General features: G+C 42.1%; 1 long non-coding RNA gene across 1 annotated transcript; it reads right to left on the bottom strand.

The window, feature by feature from the left end:
* Positions 1-390: 390 nt before the first annotated feature.
* On the bottom strand, positions 391-2,813 carry LOC105465730 (uncharacterized). The gene is made up of 3 exons (XR_977756.2): positions 2,757-2,813; positions 2,137-2,257; positions 391-596 (listed from the first exon to the last, which is right to left on the bottom strand). It is a non-coding gene; the product is annotated as an uncharacterized lncRNA (long non-coding RNA).
* Between the last annotated feature and the right edge of the window lie 9,733 nt (positions 2,814-12,546).

The following is a 12,546-nucleotide window of genomic DNA, read 5'->3' as shown; positions in this document are numbered from 1 at the left end:
ATGTCAAATAGTGTGCATGGACTTGTGAGTAAGATCTTTTGAGGTGCTCTTTCTGCACACAAAGTTCATTTTCACCTATATTCCCAATATCTGTTACAGATTTAAGCATCACTATATTATTTTTTTTAATATCAGGTTTTCTTTTTGTTCTAAATCGTGCTGCCCCAAAATCATGAATTTCAGAAGATTTATATCACATATCACAAATAAGGAATTTTTCTCCTCCTTTCTCCTTTATTTGTGGGCTAGCCAATTCTCTCCCTAGACATACAATATAAAGGACAATAGGGAAAAACATATTTTGTTTTATTTATTTATTTTTTGAGATGGAATCTTGCTCTGTTGCCCAGGCCGGAGTGCAGTGGTGTAATCTCGGCTCACTGCAACCTCCACCTCTGGGTTCAAGTGATTCTTCTGCCTCAGCCCCCCAAGTAGCTGGGACTACAGGCCTGCACCACCACGCCAGACAAATTTTTGTATTTTTAGTAGAGACAGGGTTTTACCATATTGGCCAGTGTGGTCTCGAACTCCTGACCTTGTGATCTGCCCACCTCAGCCTCCCGAAGTGCTGGGATTACAGGCGTCAGCCACTGCACCTGGCCAAAAAAATATTTTAAAGTGGAGATAAATTCAAACATCACCAGTCAGCCAGCACTGAACAGCAAATATATACACATACATATTTGACCCCTGAACCCTTGAACAACATGAATTTGAACTGTGTGGATTTTTTCAATAAAAGTTACACTGAGTGTCCCGCCTCCCCTTCCACCTCTTCTGCCTCTGCCACCTCTGAGACAACAAAATCAACCTCAGTACTTCCTCCTCCTCAGCCTACTCAATGTGAAGATGATGAGGATGAAGGCCTTTATGATGAGCCACTTCCACTCAATAAATAGTAAATACATTGTCTCTTCCTTATGATTTTCTTAATAACATTTTATTTTCCCTAGCTTAAGTTATTTTAATAATACAGTATATAATACAAATAACATACAAAATATGTGTTAATGGACTGTGTATGTGGTCAGTATGGCTTCCGGTCAACAGTAGGCTATTAGTAGTTAAGATGTGGGGCAGTCAGAAATTATACATGGATTTTTTGGTGTAGGAGAGATCACCACCCCTAAGTTCCACAACGTTCAAGGGTCAACTGCGTATATATTTTGAAATTATACTTGGCATTTTGAATATGTTTTTATGCTTATATCTGAATATATGGTTTTGACGATTAGAAATTAATACTATTTTACCCTAAGTCATGATGTCATTCTAAGAGCATTGTACTCAAAGAGTCAATAAAGCCACTCTATTTAGGACCCTTCACCTCCCAGACTAATAACAGAATGCCACATTAAGGCAAAGTTGTTGTTACTTCTATGAAGCAGGTAATCAACTAATTACATGTTTTAATTAAACTATCTCTCTCGTAGAATTTTCATTTGTTGGTTGGGCTCGGTGGCTCATGCCCGTAATCCCAGCACTTTGGAAGGCCAAGGCAGGCGGATCCCAAGGTCAGTAGATGGAGACCATCCTGGCCAACATGGTGAAACCCCATCTCTACTAAAATGCAAAAAATTAGTGGGGCATGGTGGTGCGCACCTGTAATCCCAGCTACTCGGGAGGCTGAGGTAGGGGAATCACTTGAACCCGGGAGGCGGAGGTTGCAGTGAGTCAAGATCATGCCACTGCACTCCAGCCTGGCGACAGAGCAAGACTCCATCCCCGCCCCCAAAAAAAGACTTTTCATTTGTTCTGCTGGGTTAAAGTGAACTGCATAGTGACAGTCTCAGTAAGTAGTAAATGTTAAGGTATGCCACTAGCAAAATCAATTTATATGACCCAACATAAAAATTCAAATATTCACTGTACTTTCTCTACAGACCTTCTTGTTTCTCCCATCTCTTCATATCTGAATACATTTCTTTCATTCCATACCCGTTGACGCATATAGGATACTCTATATTAAACACAAATATGACTTTGACTTCAGAGTCCTTAGTAAAGAAGTTCTGTCATAAGCCACTTGTTCCTTTGATCACAACTCTACCCGTGTTCTTGCATGCTCCCTGACCTGTAACCCCAGTTAACTTTGCTTCATTCCTTTTGTGCATTCTCACTGCCAAGAATTCTTACCTGCCAGTTCTTCTATCATGGGTAACTCACAGGAAAGCTCCCTCTTCTGAGAAACGTGTATGGTCAAATCCAAAATCAACTTGAGTGTGTTCATTGTTTTGCATTTTAGAATGATCACTACCTGGAATTATAATTTGGATTTTAGCCTCCAAATTTAAAAATGAGCATGCTAATAATGGTATGTTTGTGAAGAACCAGTGTCACAAATATTCAAGATATTCTCATCTTTGTCTCAAGTAGAATTGCTATTCTGCACCTCACCCCAACCCCTGTGAACTTAGTCATAATCACGTAACCTGCATTAGCCAATGAAATGTGATTCTGAGACAACGTGCAGTTTACAGTATCCTCTTTTCCCTCCTCCAGGGATATCGAAACTATGAGTCTAGATGGAGTTCCCAGCAGCCTGGTCCTTTGCCCACTGTGATGAGCAGAGCCCTGCCAACCTGCAATCACCTGTGCAATGAATCTTTGGAGCTGTTTGTTGCACAGTATACCTGTATTCCTGACTAATTAACCTAGAGATATTAATTTTCCCTTTCACTGCAGGGCTCATCTTTGTGATAAAATTTCTGCTGTATGCCAAAACTTTTCAAACTTACATTCGCACTTATTTTTACCTTTGGTTTTGTTGTTGTTGTTGTTGTTAACATTCCGATATCTCAGATAAAAAGCCTAAGACGCAAAGAAGGAGAATGATTTCATCAGCTTTTCTGAGCAATCACTTCTAAAGGAAAAATAAGAACAGATCTGATGTCTAGCCAGTGCTCTCTCTTTTCAACCAGAAATTAAAAAGAAATGCAGTTTACAATTCCAATTAGAGGAAAAGTCATACAGGTGTAGACTACTAAAGCTAGAAGAGTTTCAGAACTCATCTGATCCAGGTACCTTATTTTAGAGCAAGACTCTGAGGCCCAGTGGGTTTAAATGAGTGTACTGGCTAAGACCACACACCAAGTTAGGGGTTAAAGAAGACAAAAATTCAGATCCCTTATACTATGTTTTTCAACTTGGTAATATATGGATCTTGAAAGAAAGGAAATCTCCTGAAGAGTCTAAGAATATGTAGGCATATTCCTACACATCAGGTTATGAAATTTAACCTTTAATTGTTGATGCTATCTTTCAGATATGAGTTATTGCTCTACAAAATTTTTCCTTTATAACTAGTAAAATGACCATTCAAAATATATTATTGGGCCAGGCGTGGTGGTTCACGCCTGAAATCCCAACACTGGGAGGCAGGGGCGAGTGGATCACCTGAATTCCGGAGTTCGAGACCAGCCTGGCCAATATGGCAAAACCCTGTCTCTACTAAAAACACAAAAATTAGCTGAGCGTGGTAGTGCTTGCCTGTAATCCCAGCAACTCAGGAGGCTGAGACAAGAGAATAATTTGAACTCTAGAGGCAGAGGTTGCAGTGAGCCGAGATCACACCACTGCACTCCAGCCTGGGCGACAGAGTGAAGATGAAAAAAAACAAAAATAAATAAATATATATATATATACACACACACACACAAAAACACACACATATACACACACATATATACACACATATATGTATATATATTATTGAAACAAAAGCAAAAAAATAGACTTCTGGAACTTGCAATCCCTGAGAATTTTTGGAATTCTCCAATTGAGAAATACTGTACGAGGCTCACACTGCTTGAGAAATACTGTACGAGGCTCACACTGCTTGAGAAATACTGTACGAGGCTCACACTGCTTGAGAAATACTGTACGAGGCTCACACTGCTTGAGAAATACTGTACGAGGCTCACACTGCTTGAGAAATACTGTACGAGGCTCACACTGCTTGAGAAATACTGTACGAGGCTCACACTGCTTGAGAAATACTGTACGAGGCTCACACTGCTTGAGAAATACTGTACGAGGCTCACACTGCTTGAGAAATACTGTACGAGGCTCATTCTGCTTGAGAAATACTGTACGAGGCTCACTCTGCTTGAGAAATACTGTACGAGGCTCACTCTGCAGTGTGATCTTGGATTTCTCATCTTTGTCTCTAGTGCATGCAGCCCAGTGGCTGGAACAGAGTAGGTGTTAATGCAAATTTGTGGAATTGATGCTTCTCCTTGTGACACCCCATTCAGTTTTCTTTCCAGGATAACATGCTGACATTACTAAGAAATTGATGAGACTCTGTCGGCAAGTCAGCTGGATGACAGAGGTGATGAGCTGGTGCTGCACCAGCTTAATTGATTTCTTTACACACACTCACTCTTATGAGACAGTTTAAAAAAGGAGAGAAGAAAAGCTCTAGCATATTTCTAACAAGTTAGAGTAAAAGTTCATTATCTTCAAGGACTATGAACACCATCCCCCAAAATATACAATCTCCACCTCCCAAACCTGCTGTCTCCACTGTCTCTGGACATTAAGTTTTTATCCAAATATCATATTCTCATCCTCCAGTGCAGTTAATCGCTATGCAAGATGATGCTGCGTGTCCCAAGATGAGGAAAGGGGTGCTAGGTGCCAGACATTGTATACGGACTGGTTCAGTCAAAGGTTCTATGTCTCCAGTTACAGACAAAGAAACAGAGGACACAAAGTTAGATGTAATTGACCGAGCGCGGTGGCTCACGCCTGTAATCCCAGCACTTTGGGAGGCCGAGGCGGGCGGATCACAAGGTCAGGAGATTGAGACCATCCTGGCTAACATGGTGAAACCCCCTCTCTACTAAAAATACAAAAAATTAGCCGGGCGTTGTGGCGGGTGCCTGTAGTCCCAGCTACTCGGGAGGCTGAGGCAGGAGAATGGCGTGAACCCGGGAGGTGGAGCTTGCAGTGAGCGGAGATTGCGCCACTGCACTCCAGCCTGGGCGACAGAGCGAGACTCCATGTCAAAAAAAAAAACGTTAGATGTAATTTTCCCAGGCCCTATAGCTAGAATATGATAAAGAAGAGCTTTGCACCCAAATCTGTCTAAGAATAGAAACAGAATGACAGAATGACCCTTCACTAAAACTGGTTGCCTCCAACTGCAAAGCAGCCTCATTTTATGCCCCCTCAGTTTGCAGCCTTTTGGGGGAACTGTCACATCACCACTATCCCTACTTCAAGAGAAAGATTTGGTCACTAACATCATCACTAATACTTCTTCACTTTTTTTTTTCTACCCAGGCAGTGGGGAAAGGAGAACGCAGAAAGCAGTGCCTGTCTCTACTGTTAAAATGTCAGAAAGCTAAAGTCTGGTTCTCCTGGCTCTAATCATGTAACTCTTGTGTGGGTGAAGTTAAACTCAGTAGTTAGCCTAATGAGAATGCAGATTTTGCTGTTCCGGAACTATTTAAAGGTTGCTTTCTGGTTTCTGTGGTAAAGTACCTTGAAGTCCTACTTTCAAGTATAAGTGGGTGGGAGTTGAATTGGCACACACACACACAAAAACCAAGAGATCTTATCAGTCTTCCTATCTACCTTTGCCTGGTAGAAGAGAAGCTCAGAGGCTTGCACTAAACTGTCTTTGGAGACTCAGTTTCCTAAACTTCAAATAATTCATCCTGCACTGTCCCCATGAGAACTTCCAACACTAGAAAAAATGGACAATTTGAACCAGAAGGAGTGTGGTGGGAGCAGGTTCCTCTCTGCTCAGTATTCTAACATCCCTGCTACTCCTCCTGTGTCTATCTTTCTGTTTCTCAACACAGATCCAAAGGAAGTTGGGTGCATGGAGGCAGACTAGTAGGAAATTGCAAGGTTTAAACACCACATTAACCAGAGAAACATTAATGTTAAAAGTAGGCCAGGTGCAGTGGCTCACGCCTGTAATCCCAACACTTTGGAAGGCCAGGACAGGCGGATCACTTGAAGCCAGGAGTTCGAGACCAACCTGACCAGCGTGGTGGCTATTCCTGAGCTCAGTGGCTCACACCTGTAATCCCAGCTACTCAGGAGGCTGAGGCAGGACAATCGCTTGACCTTGGGAGATGGAGGTTGCAGTGAGCTGAGATCACGCCACTGCACTCCAACCTGTGTGACCCTGTCTCAAATGATAATAATAATAATAACAAGTATTCCAAACAACTGAAAGTCTAGATTTTTAAAAAATAAAGAATGTAGAAAAACCAAGCCTTTTTTCTCCTGCTGTAGAGGGAAGATGAAATAATAATATGGGCTCAATACCATTCTTGCAGACCTGGTATTTCCACTTGTTCTACTCTTTGATCTCCCCACAGTGAGGAAGCACTTCAGAGGCCCGCCCTTCTCTCAAGCAATCTTATTTTCCCAGCACTTCCTTCTAATGGATTTCTGAACAACAAATTTATCAGGACATTTTATCATAGGCTGCCTTTTATGTGGTGAGATGGAGAGACCCTTAAGGAAAGGAGAATGTCCAGGAAGTAAATAAATTTAGGCTGGAAGCAAGCAAAAGGCAAAGGACTAGGAAGAAGTTCAGGAGGCCTGGGTCTGGAGCAGCCCACCAACAGCTAACCAAGGAGGCCATGAAGCCAGTAGAGAAAGTAGCATCAACAACAACAACATGGTGTCCTTCCCATGTGCTAGGCTCCATGGTAACCTAACTTCTTTTTATTTATTTTTCTATTTTTTATTATTATTATTATTATTATTATTATTATTTGAGATGAAGTCTAACTCTGTCACCCAGGCTGGAGTGCAATGGCACATCTTAGCTCACTGCAACCTCCACCTCCCGGTTCAAGTAATCCTGCCTCAGCCTCCCGAGTAGCTGGGACTACAGGTACACGCCACCATGTCTGGCTAATTTTTGTATTTTTAGTAGACACGGGGTTTCACTATGTTGGCCAGGCTGGTCTTGAACTCCTGACCTCGTGATCTGCCTGGCTCGGCCTCCCAAAGTGCTGGGATTACAGGCATGAGCCACGGCACCAGGCCCAACCTAACTTCTTTAAACCCATTATCACATTTAATCTGCATGATAACCTATGAGTCGGTGCTATTATTATATCTATTTCATATATCAGAGGCTTAAAAACATTACATGCTTACTTGGGCTCAAACAGCAAGTAGGTGACAAGGAGGAGGAATTTAAACCTTTGTCTGAACATTATTTACATGCTCAATCAAGATCCTATACTACTAGTATAACAGAAAATTCATCAGACGCTCAGTTTCAAGGACTAACTTAAGGAGTAGATAAATCCTTTGAAACTCTATAGAAAATATTATATACAGTTTTGTTTTTCAAGACAAATGGTCTGTAGCCCTTATTGGATTATCTGGTGGGTTTGGGGGTCCAAAATACAGCCTGGGTTGTTCAGAGGTTGGCTGCGTGACTTTGCACTGGCTTAGTAGCTCTAAATTGTCATTGCAGGCTTCCAGGGCCTCTTCTGTCTTTAAAATGCAATGATTCTGTTGTCCTAAATGTCATAAAGACCATTAAAAAGTATGAACAACTTTCCTATTACCCCTCATGACCCTTCCCTTCCCCACCCTGTACCCCCCAGCTTTACATTCCCACGACCTACTACATCATCTGTTTTTATCACTCCCACGATCGGGCAAAATAGATCCAATTGCCATGTGCATTTTTCAGAGCTTTTCCAAAGCCTGGTTATATGATGCATGGAGTATGAGTCAGGCTCGGGGAAAAGGGGGCCTCTTTTTAAAGTTTATATGTAACTGTGAGAGCATTCAAGCATGTGCTGGCATGCCAGCCCTCTGTTTAAAAAAATATAAAACCTGTTAGCAATAATGTTTTCCTGTTAAATAGTAGTTCAGGGACATCGGAGCCCCGCGAAGTGGGGAAAGGCGTGGCTACTCAGAGGGCAGTGGAGGGCACTGTAACCCCCAACCATTTCTCCACCTTCCATTTCTGCTACAAAAAGGTTCTCCAGCCTCATTCCTCTCCGAAGTTGAAAGCTCCAGTTTGAATTCCTTACTTGGAAGGTCACTCATTTTCTCATAGCCAAAAAGTCTGTTTGCTTTTGTCTTCCCACTTGCTTTCAAATGAAAATATCAGACCACAGACCATCTTGCTTCCCTGATTCAAAAATTAATTACATCATGTCCAGAAGTGAAGGTTGTTGAAAGTTATTAATGTATTTGTTGGGAACACTGCATTCCGATAGCTTTTACATGAACGCACAGATGCTTGTTCTCCGCCTGACCCCATCAGCAGTTCTGCATGGTGTAGGGTAAAAACCATGGTCACATATTGTCCACTTCAGTCCCTCACTGTGCTCTTTCAAAAGCACACTGTCGAGTACATTTTTATTAGCGGAAAGTGTATCTATTTATTTCCCATTGTTTGTCGACATCTCCCAGAAACTTTTGGAATAGGACTTCTTAATCTGCCAATTGTGACCCTTTCTGTCTCTCAACCATTATTTCTACTGCCTTGTGATTCTAATAGACCTTGAAATTAGCACTGTGTTTCTGTTTGTGGTGTGCAGCACACTCACCGGTGGTAGCAAGCCAAGTACATCAGCTGCACGACAGTCATATGTGGCCTGGGTACCTATCCTTGCCACTCCTGGGCAGGGGTCCAGCCCCAGACATGGCAATCACATGCATCAGCAAGCTGCTGCTCTAGAAAGAAGAAATACAGGCTCAATTGTTTGGGACAGAGCTCTGCAAATATGAGGGAGGGTAATAGTAAAAGCTTGCAGGTAAGTTTTTAGACATAGAGATCAGAGACATTATTTTTCACCAAAGCCGTCAGTACAGATGCATAATTCCTCTATAGTGAACCGGTATGAATCGGTGGTTACACAGAATGCTCTGTGCTTCCACCAAGAACACTCCCAGGCTTAGGGAGCAGGCTTGGCAACAAGGATTCGGGGAGAGGGTGACAGGTTGAAGTATAGAAACACAGCACGACAGATTGAAAATTCTAAAACTTTGTCCTTCACCACAAATTGGGCACTTTAGGGAGGTGTATTTCCCAAGGGCATGAAGGACACCAGCATGAGATATTATATATTATATGTCACTAGGAGTCATTATAGTCAGAGGAACTGAACTGTGGTGACAATTGGGCAGGTTCTGACCTTGGGGGCAGATGAACTTGGTTTGAGCTCAGTCTCTGTCCTTTGAAGTTAACCTCTAGCACATGATTTAACTCCCACACACAGTCAGACACCTCTCACCTCTCACCTCTCACCTCATATATAGCTCTTGCACCCATTTTGCACAGTGGTCCAGGCACAACTTCCTTCTTCAGATCTTTCCAAAACTCCATGGGTCCACATTATTATCACTGCCTGACACACTCCCCCAACCCATGTTCGTTTCCTTCATGGCATGTTTCTGTGTATACAGGCAATCACTGGATTCCAAGCTTGAAGAAAGAAAATGTGTCCATTTTTGTGCACCACTGTATACTCAGCACCTAGCATCTTGCCTGATGTCAGTCAGTATTTAAGAAATAGTGTTAAATAAAGAGATGCACTCTAAATCTGTTTTCTCAGTAAAATAGAGATAATAGGCCAGAAGCGGTGGCTCATGCCTGTAATTCCAACACTTTGGGAGGCCGAGGCAGGTGGATCACCTGAGGTAGGGAGTTCGAGACCAGTCTGACCAACATGAAGAAACCCTGTCTGTACTAAAAATACAAAAATTAGCCGGGCATGGTGGCGCATGCCTGTAATCCCAGCTACTAGGGAGGCTGAGGCAGGAGAATCGCTTGAGTCTGGGAGGCCGAGGTTGTGCTGAACCGAGATCGCGCCATTGCACTCCAGCCTGGGCAACAGGAGCAAAATTCTGTCTCAAAAAATAATAATAGTAATAAATAGAAACGATAATAGTACCTACTTTAAGTGACATTGTAGAAATTAAATGATGTAGCACATGTAAAGTCTTCAGAATAATGCCTGGAACATAGCAAACACTCAATAAACAAACACAGCTGGCATTAGTATTTAGAACATTCATTCATAGCCTAGGGTCTTGCCCTCATATTGAGGTGTTATGTGATTCACCTGGACTTGTAAATTGTGTGTGTACACAATTTTTTGAGAAGAAGATCCCCTAAAGTTTTCAGACTCTCAAGTGGGGACAATTACTCCACTGTCTAAAGGAAATTAGAATCATTACTGTAGAGACTGATACCATTGGACTACAGAGAATAAGACAGCAGCCTATTTTACGTAAGAGTCTAGGGACCATAAATTTTAATTCTCATGCAGCCTTAGTTTGCTTTAATGCTCAACTGAATCACAGAGCACTGAATTAGGAACCCGGGGACATGGTCTCTTGGTCTCCTGTCTGAGTTCTTTTCCTTTGCTAACTTTATAGTCTTGGTTTATTCACCCATCCTCTTACTTTATAAACTTTTTTGCCCTGGTTTGGGCAGAGATAATGCAAAGAAGAATAACCCTTTTAAAATCCTAAAGACATAAACACAGAACTACATGAAAAGTATAGGGTCTGCAAGTCAGGAGATGTCTTACTCAGAGCACCCTGTTTCCTAATCTGCAAAATAAGTGAGTTTAATTAGTTGACATTTAAGATTTCTTCTAACTGCTTACTATAATCCAAAGATTTGAAAATAAATTGCCTCTGTTCCGAGGATTTGTTTTCCGTCTGAGTCTTCACTGTACTAATTTACACCCTTGCCCACAACAAGGACACTATTTTTACTGACCCATTTGCAAAACTGAAGTCGAGGTGGCATCTTAGTCCATCCGGGCTGCTATAACAAAACACTTTAAGCTGGGTAATTTATAAACAACAGAAATGTATTTCTTGCTGCTCCGGATGCTGGGAATTTCAAAATCAAGGCACCAGCAGATTCAGTGTCTAGCGAAGGCTCCCTGCTTTATAGAGTGTACCTTGTGGCTGTGCCCTCCATGGTAAAAGTGGGGCAAGGGAGCTCACTGGAACCTCTTTTATAGGAGCAGTAATCCCATTCATGAGGGTAGAAGCCTCTTGCATTGATCATTTCCCGAAGTCCCCATCACTTAATACTATCACATTGGGTATTAGATTTCAACACATAAACTGGGGAGGTGAGGGAGGATAAACCAACATTCAGACCATAGAAGATGGGAAAGTAAGAGACATTCTCTGCTCTTTGTTGATTTTGATTTGGTATATTTAGCACTTTAATGGGCTTCCCGGACTTGAGCTAAGTTGGATACCAAGAGGAACTTAAGACTTGGTGAAGCCAATTATTAAAAAGCCAAAAAAATAACAGATGCTGGTGAGATTTCAGAGAAAAAAGAATGCTTATATGCTGTTGGTGTGAGTGCAAACTAGCTCAACAGGAAAGCAATGTGGCGATTCCTCAAAGACCTAAAAACAGAATTGCCATTCACCCAGCAATCCCATTACTGGGTATATACTCAAAGGAATATCAATTATTCTATTATAAAGACACATGCACACATGTGTTCATTGGAGCAGTATTCACAATAGCTACACATGGAGTCAACCTAAATGCCCATAAACAGTAGACTGGATAAAGAAAACATAGTACCTGTACACCATGGAATACTATGCAGCCACAGAAAAGAACAAGATCATATCCTTTGCAGGAACATGGATGGAGCTACAGGCCATTATCCACAGCAAACTAACGCAGGAACAGAAAATCAAATATTGCCTGTTCTTACTTATAAGCAGGACCTAAATGATGAGAACTCATGGCCTCATAGAGGGGAGCAACAGACAATGGGGCCTAACAAAGGGTGGAGAATGGAAGGAAAGAGAGGATCAGGAAAAACAACTAGTGGGTACTAGGCTTAGTACTTGGGTGATAGAATAATCTGTACAACGAATCCCTTTAACATGAGTTTACTTATCTAACAAACCTGCACATGTACGCCTGAACTTAAAATAAAAGCTTAAAAGGAAAAAACAGGGACCCCGTGAAGGCAAAAGCACCAGAATTCCAGCTCAGAATGACTTCCCCACTGGGCCCAGCAGAGCACCAATGGGAGATGAATCTAACTCCTCCGGATATGTAAATTCTGTGCTCTTCTCGCCGATCCCCTGGGAATCTTTGAGTTTTACACACTGAGGTATCAATTTATTTGACAGGAGTGAAGATCCATCTCAGTAAATGTGAAGTTAGGAAGAGCAGAAGGAGAAGAGCCAAGTGAAGGATGTTAACTTTCAACAATAGAGTACTTGGAAAAGTGTCAGGCAGGAGAAGTCAAAGGCTTTAAATGGCAGGAGACTGCAAAAATGAATCTGCTAGTGCATAGGAAGGTAAAGGACTCAGAAAGGGAAATGGAATCAGAGATCTATAAGGTGGCCTCGGTTTCTGAAAACTCATCTCTGGACATCAGTCCTGGAGAACTCACCTAGTCCAGTCTTTTTCTTTTTTTTTTCTTTTTTTTTTTTTTTGAGACGGAGTCTGTCACTGTCACCCAGGCTGGAGTGCAGTGGCGCAATCTCGGCTCACTGCAACCTCCGTCTCCCAGGTTCACACCATTCTCCTGCCTCAGCCTCCCG

Source organism: Macaca nemestrina, chromosome 5, assembly GCF_043159975.1.
Source record: "Macaca nemestrina isolate mMacNem1 chromosome 5, mMacNem.hap1, whole genome shotgun sequence".
In the NCBI taxonomy this organism is placed as follows: Eukaryota; Metazoa; Chordata; class Mammalia; order Primates; family Cercopithecidae; genus Macaca; species Macaca nemestrina.
This window is presented reverse-complemented; position numbering and strand designations above follow the sequence as displayed.